Below are 8,150 nucleotides of genomic sequence, written 5' to 3' on the forward strand. Positions count from 1 at the left end.
ATCTTCACCAACAACTTCATCGCCATCATCACCAACTCTTCCCCCCTCTATGTAGCGGTGTAACCTCTCTCTTACCCTCTGTAATCTCTACTTAAACATGGTGCTCAACGCTGTATATTATTTCCCAACGATGTATGGCTATCCTATGATGTTTGAGTAGATCCGTTTTGTCCTATGGATTATTTGATGATCGTGATTGGTTTGAGTTGCATGTTTTATTGTTGGTGCTGTCCGATGGTGCTCTCCGTGTCGCGCAAGCGTGAGGGATTCCCGCTGTAGGGTGTTGCAATACGTACATGATTCGCTTATAGTGGGTTGCGTGAGTGACTGAAACACAAACCCGAGTAAGGGGGTTGTTGCGTATGAGATAAAGAGGACTTGATGCTTTAATGCTATGGTTGGGTTTTACCTTAATGATCTTTAGTAGTTGCGGATGCTTGCTAGAGTTCCAATCATAAGTGCATATGATCCAAGTAGAGAAAGTATGTTAGCTTATGCCTCTCCCTCATATAAAATTGCAATAATGATTACCGGTCTAGTTATCGATTGCCTAGGGACAAATAACTTTCTCGTAACAAAGAGCCTTACCGCCGCAGTGGCTGCGACACACTCCACCGCAGAGGCGAGGAATTAGGAGATCTACGAGGAGAACCACCACTTCGAGAGGGGTCGTCAGGAGCGGCACGGGGCGTTCGAGGTGAGCGTCGCTGAAGCTGCATTAGCGGCATGCACTGCATTGCGGTTGCCCAGTTCGTCGGTAGGGTCCTCCTCCTCCGCCTCTTACTGAGTGTGCTCGGAAGAGGAGAGGCAACCGGAAGTAGTACAAAGCCCCTCCACAGTAGTAGTAGTATTTAGGGGCTATTTTGTTCAGTTCATCTGACTACAGATGTGGTGGAACTGTACAACGTACTTAAAATCAGTACGTGGTTGGCAAAAATTGGGGAAAAGTTTGATCGGTTCAGCTGTTGAGTTAAACTGTTTGTATAAATTAAGAATGACTGCTTAATCTATGAATGAAATCTATGCTTAATTACTGAATTTTAGTTGCAAAAATTAGATATTGCTAGTGATTTTTAGCTTCATCTTTTGACAAAGCGTAGTGTTACAAGGATTGACAAATCTTACCAAATTGTTTGTACGTGGTTGCACACAGGTCATCCAAAACAATCATTTGCGTTGAAGGGATGCACAAATACTGCGCTGGTCTCACTTTGCATACGGGTGTTTTATCTAAAACGTTTGCGATCAAGAGCTGCAGAAATCCTGCTCGGCACATTTTCTCTTGGCTTCCTGGGGAAGCTGTCGGTTTGCATACAGGTGTTCTAACTAAAATGTTTGCGATGAGTGATTTATATTTAAAAAGCGAATTAAACTGCGGCTTGGGCGCCATTAAAGGAGAGGACGCAAGCAAGGAGGGCAGCCATGGAAGTCAAAGGGCTCACTTCCCAATGAGCTTGCGCAGCATACAGCTCGCATGCTTCTCGATGAGCCTACGCACTCGAGGACAGCTTGCACGCCTCTTGGTCATCCTGCGCACCGCACGACGCTCGCACGCCTCCCGTCCAGTCAAGGTCAAGCAGTTGTCCGCACGGCACCTCCTACAGCCATTAAAACCAATACACGTGGCGTCACGTGAATGGTTAATAGAATTTTGGATTTACTAGAACTTAAAAACCTGGCATCTCAATATTTTTCCGGCAATCAACGGTGCCCTGGTGTTTGAAATTCATTCCCATTTCTTGCATGGGACCTAAACATGCACTCAAGGACACATATTTGTTTTTTCAACCAATTTATATGACTGGAGCATGTGCATGTAGTTCAAATTTGAATTATGCACATAAATGCATTGAAAACTTAGTCAATGCATAAAAATGTCCAAACGAACCCTGAAAAATCACAAAAATTCACACAACACTCCTGTTGTTCTATGTTGACACGAGAAAAAATTAAAGCAATAAGAGGCAAAGGATATCGTTTCGTCCCCAAAGGTGGGACGTTCCCTACCGAAAACCATCATGCTTGTTGTGAGAAGCTCCGGTTTGTGAGAAGCATATACCCATATCTATCCCATATGGGACAAAATTTGTACCACGACATGTTGATGCCGCTCTATGATAGCTTGCCAAGTTTGATGAATTTCAGACGAGTTTTGGATTTACTAGAATTTAAAAACCATGCATCTCAATGTTTTGCCGGCAATCAACGGTGCCCTAGTGTTTGAAATCCATTCCCATTTCTTGCATGGGACCTAAGCATGCACCCAAGGACACATATTTGATTTTTCAACCAATTTATATGCACTGGAGCATGTGCATGTAGTTGAAATTTGAATTATGCACATAAATGCATTGAAAACTCAGTTAATGCATAAAAATGTCCAAACGAACCCCAAAAAATCACAAAAATTCACACAACACTCCTGTTGTTCTATGTTGAAATGGGAAAAAAATTTGAAAGCAATAAGAGGCAATGGATATCATTTCGTCCCCAAAGGTGGGATGTTCCCTACCGAAAACCATCATGCTTGTTGTGAGAAGCTCCGTTTTGTGAGAAGCATATACCCAAACCTGCCCCAAATGGGACAATTTTTTTTCCACGGCATGTTCATGCCACTCCACGATAGCACGCCAAGTTTCATGAATGTCAGACGAGTTTTGGATTTACTAGAATTTAAAAACCAAGCATCTCAATGTTTTGCCGGCAATCAACGGTGCCCCGGTATTTGAAATTCATTCCCATTTCTTGCATGGAATAAGCATGCAACCAATGACACATATTTTAATTTTCAACCAATTTATATACACTGGAACATGTGCATGTAGTCCAAATTTGAATTATGCACATACAATGCATTGACAACTCAGTTAATGCATAAAAATGTCCAAACAAACCCCAAAAAATCACGAAAAATCACACAACACTCCTGTTGTTCTATGTTGACATGAGAAAAAAAATTGAAAGCAATAAGAGGCAATGGATATCGTTTCGAACCCAAAGGTGGGATGTTCCCTACCGAAAACCATCATGCTTGTTGTGAGAAGCTCCATTTTGTGAGAAGCATATACCCAAACCTGCCCCAAATGGGACAAATTTTTTACCACGGCATGTTGATGCCGCTCCAAGATAGCATGCCAAGTTTCATGAATTTCAGACAAGTTTTTGATTAACTGGAATTTAAAAACCAGACATCTCAATGTTTTGCCGGCAATCAACGGTGCCCCGGTGTTTGAAATTCATTCCCATTTCTTGCATGAGACCTAAGCATGCACCCAAGGACACAGATTTGATTTTTCAACCAATTTATATGCACTGGAGCATGTGCACATAGTTCAAATTTGAATCATGCACATAAAATGCATTGAAAACTCAGTTGATGCATAAAAATGTCCAAACGAACGTCGAAAAATCACAAAAATTCACACAACACTCCTGTTGTTCTATGTTGACACGGGAAAAAAATTTGAAAGCAATAAGAGGCAATGGATATCGTTTCATCCCCAAAGGTGGGACATTCCCTACCAAAAACCATCATGCTTATTGTGAGAAGCTCCGGTTTGTGAGAAGCATATACCCAAACCTGCCCCAAATGGGACAAAAAATGTACCACGACATGTTGATGCCGCTCCATGATAGCATGCCAAGTTTCATGAATTTCACACGAGTTTTTGATTTACTAGAATTTAAAAACCAGGCATCTCAATGTTTTGCCGGCAATCAACGGTGCCCCGGTGTTTGAAATACATTCCCATTTCTTGCATGGGACCTAAGCATGGACCCAAGGACACAGATTTGATTTTTCAACCAATTTATATGCACTAGAGCATGTGCACGTAGTTCAAATTTGAATTATGCACAAAAAATACATTGAAAACTCAGTTAATGCATAAAAATGTCAAAACGAACCCCGAAAAATCACAAAAATTCACACAACACTCCTGTTGTTCTATGTTGACACGAGAAAAAAATTCAAAGCAATAAGAGGCAATGGATATCGTTTCGTCCCCAAAGGTGGGACGTTCCCTACCAAAAACCATCATGCTTGTTGTGAGAAGCTCCGGTTTGTGAGAAGCATATACCCAAACCAGCCCAAAATGGGACAAAGTTTTTACCATGGCATGTTGATGCCGCTCCATGATAGCATGCCAACTTTCATGAATTTCAGACTAGTTTTTGATTTACTAGAATTCAAAAACCAGGCATCTCAATGTTTTGCCGGCAATCAACGGTGCCCTTGTGTTTGAAATTCATTCCCATTTCTTGCATGGGACCTAAGCATGCACCCAAGGACACATATTTGATTTTTCAACCAATTTATATGCACTGGAGCATGTGCATGTAGTTCAAATTTGAATTATGCACATAAATGCATTGAAAACTCAGTTAATGCATAAAATTGTCCAAACGAACCCCGAAAAATCACAAAAATTCACACAACACTCGTGTTGTTCTATGTTGAAACGGGAAAAAAATTTGAAAGCAATAAGAGGCAATGGATATCGTTTCGTCCCCAAAGGTGGGATGTTCCCTACCGAAAACCATCATGCTTGTTGTGAGAAGCTCCATTTTGTGAGAAGCATATACCCAAACCTGCCCCAAATGGGACAAATTTTTTTCCACGGCATGTTCATGCCGCTCCACGATAGCACGCTAAGTTTCCTGAATGTCAGAAGAGTTTTGGATTTACTAGAATTTAAAAACCAAGCATCTCAATGTTTTGCCGGCAATCAACAGTGCCCCGGTGTTTGAAATTCATTCCCATTTCTTGCATGGGATAAGCATGCAACCAATGACACAAATTTTAATTTTCAACCAATTTATATACACTGGAGCATGTGCATGTAGTCCAAATTTGAATTATGCACATAAAATGCATTGACAACTCAGTTAATGCATAAAAATGTCCAAACGAACCCCAAAAATCACAAAAAATCACACAACACTCCTGTTGTTCTATGTTGACATGAGAAAAAAATTGAAAGCAATAAGAGGCAACGGATATCGTTTCGAACCCAAAGGTGGGATGTTCCCTACCGAAAACCATCATGCTTGTTGTGAGAAGCATATACCCAAACCTGCCCCAAGTGGGAAATTTTTTTTACCACGGCATGTTGATGCCGCTCCATGATAGTCTGCCAAGTTTCATGAATTTCAGACAAGTTTTTGATTAACTGGAATTTAAAAACCATACATCTCAATGTTTTGCCGGCAATCAACGGTGCCCCGGTGTTTGAAATTCATTCCCATTTCTTGCATGAGACCTAAGCATGCACCCAAGGACACAGATTTGATTTTTCAACCAATTTATATGTACTGGAGCATGTGCACATATTTCAAGTTTGAATCATGCACATAAAATGCATTGAAAACTCAGTTGATGCATAAAAATGTCCAAACGAACGTCGAAAAATCACAAAAATTCACACAACACTCCTGTTGTTCTATGTTGACACGGGAAAAAAATTTGAAAGCAATAAGAGGCAATGGATATTGTTTCATCCCCAAAGGTGGGACATTCCCTACCGAAAACCATCATGCTTATTGTGAGAAGCTCCGGTTTGTGAGAAGCATATACCCAAACCTGCCCCAAATGGGACAAAAAATGTACCACGACATGTTGATGCCGCTCCATGATAGCGTGCCAAGTTTCATGAATTTCACACGAGTTTTTGATTTACTAGAATTTAAAAACCAGGCATCTCAATGTTTTGCCGGCAATCAACGGTGCCCCGGTGTTTGAAATACATTCCCATTTCTTGCATGGGACCTAAGCATGGACCCAAGGACATAGATTTGATTTTTCAACCAATTTATATGCACTGGAGCATGTGCACGTAGTTCAAAATTGAATTATGCACAAAAAATACATTGAAAACTCAGTTAATGCATAAAAATGTCAAAACGAACCCCGAAAAATCACAAAAATTCACACAACACTCATGTTGTTCTATGTTGACACGAGAAAAAAATTCAAAACAACAAGAGGCAATGGATATCGTTTTGTCCCCAAAGGTGGGACGTTCCCTACCGAAAACCATCATGCTTGTTGTGAGAAGCTCCGGTTTGTGAGAAGCATATACCCAAACCTGCCCAAAATGGGACAAAATTTTTACCACGACATGTTGATGCCGCTCCATGATAGCATGCCAACTTTCATGAATTTCAGACTAGTTTATGATTTACTAGAATTCAAAAACCAGGCATCTCAATGTTTTGCCGGCAATCAACGGTGCCCTTGTGTTTGAAATTCATTCCCATTTCTTGCATGGGACCTATGCATGCACCCAAGGACACATATTTGATTTTTCAACCAATTTATATGCACTGGAGCATGTTCATGTAGTTCAAATTTAAATTGTTCACCTGGAATGGCTAGGAAACCAATTTAATGAATAAAATGTTCAAACGAACCTTGAATAATTCCAATTCTTTTATGACACACATATAGTTGCATGTTCACTCCATATAAAAGGTCTAGCAATTCAAACACCGTCCATTACCGCTGTGACCCCATTATGTAATTCAAATCAAGATGAAAAATCAAGTAGATCACACACAGTTTATTATCAGCAACTATGTGAGATGTAGTACAAAATATCTTGGAGCACCGTCGGTGTATAGTACGCCTATGGCTTACGCGAGAAGGTGCGTCGGCTACAGTGCACAGTCGGGGTCTCAAGCACACTAGCTCACTCCCCAAATACCATTTCACTGTTCAATCATCGCCGGTGAAAGATGGGCATGTGGACCCGTATCGTGAGGGCAACTTCGGTGGCCCAGTCCGGCAAGAGTGCGTCCGTAGCCGCCATGCACGTGATAACAAGGTGCATGAGCGCGGCCGTAATTTGCGACCGGGCGGCAAAGGCAGCCCAAAGGCCGCTGTTGCTTCTCAGGTGGCGGCAGCAACATCTGCCTCGGGGATAGCAACTGGCGAGAGTGGCACAGCAGTTGTCCGTTCCGCAGCAGCGGCCTTAGTCCTGATGGAGGCCGCCCACGACCATGTCGAGGCCGCCCACGACCAGCTCCTGGCGGTCACCGCACAAATCGAACGAAGCTTCTCTGACAACGGTCGGCAACCCACGGTCGAAGAGCTGGCAATCGCCGAGAGCTTTCGAGCAGCCGTCCGTTCCTCCGCCGCATACCTTGCGACGAGGGAGCCCGTCCAAGCCTAGATCGCGTCCGCCCATGCCCAGCTCGTGGCGGCCGTTTCCAAAGAGATGTCGGACGCAGATGGTAAGATGCTTGCCGAGTATGGTGCGATGGATGCCATGGAGCCCCTTCCCTAGGAGACCATCGGGCGCGAGCTAGACATGGAGGCGGCGGAGATCAACGAGGACCAGCCGTAATAGTACTCTTTGTTTTGTTTAATTAAGAGCGCTAGTCTTTAATTTGTTAGGGTAATGTTTAGGTCAGCTAGCTCTGTTTAATTGCTGAACTTGCTCGATTAAGAAGTGTGGGTGTGCTGTAGTCTCCTTTTTGTACCCAAATTATGCAATGACGTGGATGGCCACTGTAACCATGGAAATTTGAACCAAAACTTTTGACATTCAAACTCATCACACACGGGTTAAGCTATCTGAATCATTTGTGATGTCCACATATCGTACATAGTTCTGAATAAGGGACCGTGTCTGATGACACTTTGCGCGCTAGTTTTTTGGCTGAAGCTCCAAATTTTCGGCTTCCGCGGAAATATCTACCTCCCCGTCCCCTCCCCCTTACCAAAAGCCACATTTCCCCTCTTTTCGCCTTCCTTTCCAAGTTTAAACCTTCACTCCTTGTTTGCAGCGCTGCTGCCTCCTCGTCGGTGACCCTCCTTCACGCTACTCGGCCTCCTCTATCCAGGCAGGTAATCCACACCCGACCCCCATCCTCCTCCTCCTTCCACATCCCACATGCCCCGACCGCCGGTGCGAGCGGGACACCTTTGATAACCCACAAGTATAGGGGATCACAACAGCTTTCGAGGGTAGAGTATTCAACCCAAATTTATTGATTAGACACAAGGGGAGCAAAACAATATTCTCAAGTATTAGCAGCTGAGTTGTCAATTCAACCACACCTAGAAACTTAGTATCTGCAGCAAAGTGTTTAGTAGCAAAGTAATATGATAGTGATGGTAACGGTAACAAAAGAGTAATGAAAGCAAA

This window comes from Triticum urartu, chromosome 2A (assembly GCF_056163025.1).
Source record: "Triticum urartu cultivar PI428250 chromosome 2A, HENAU_Tu73, whole genome shotgun sequence".
NCBI lineage: Eukaryota > Viridiplantae > Streptophyta > Magnoliopsida > Poales > Poaceae > Triticum > Triticum urartu.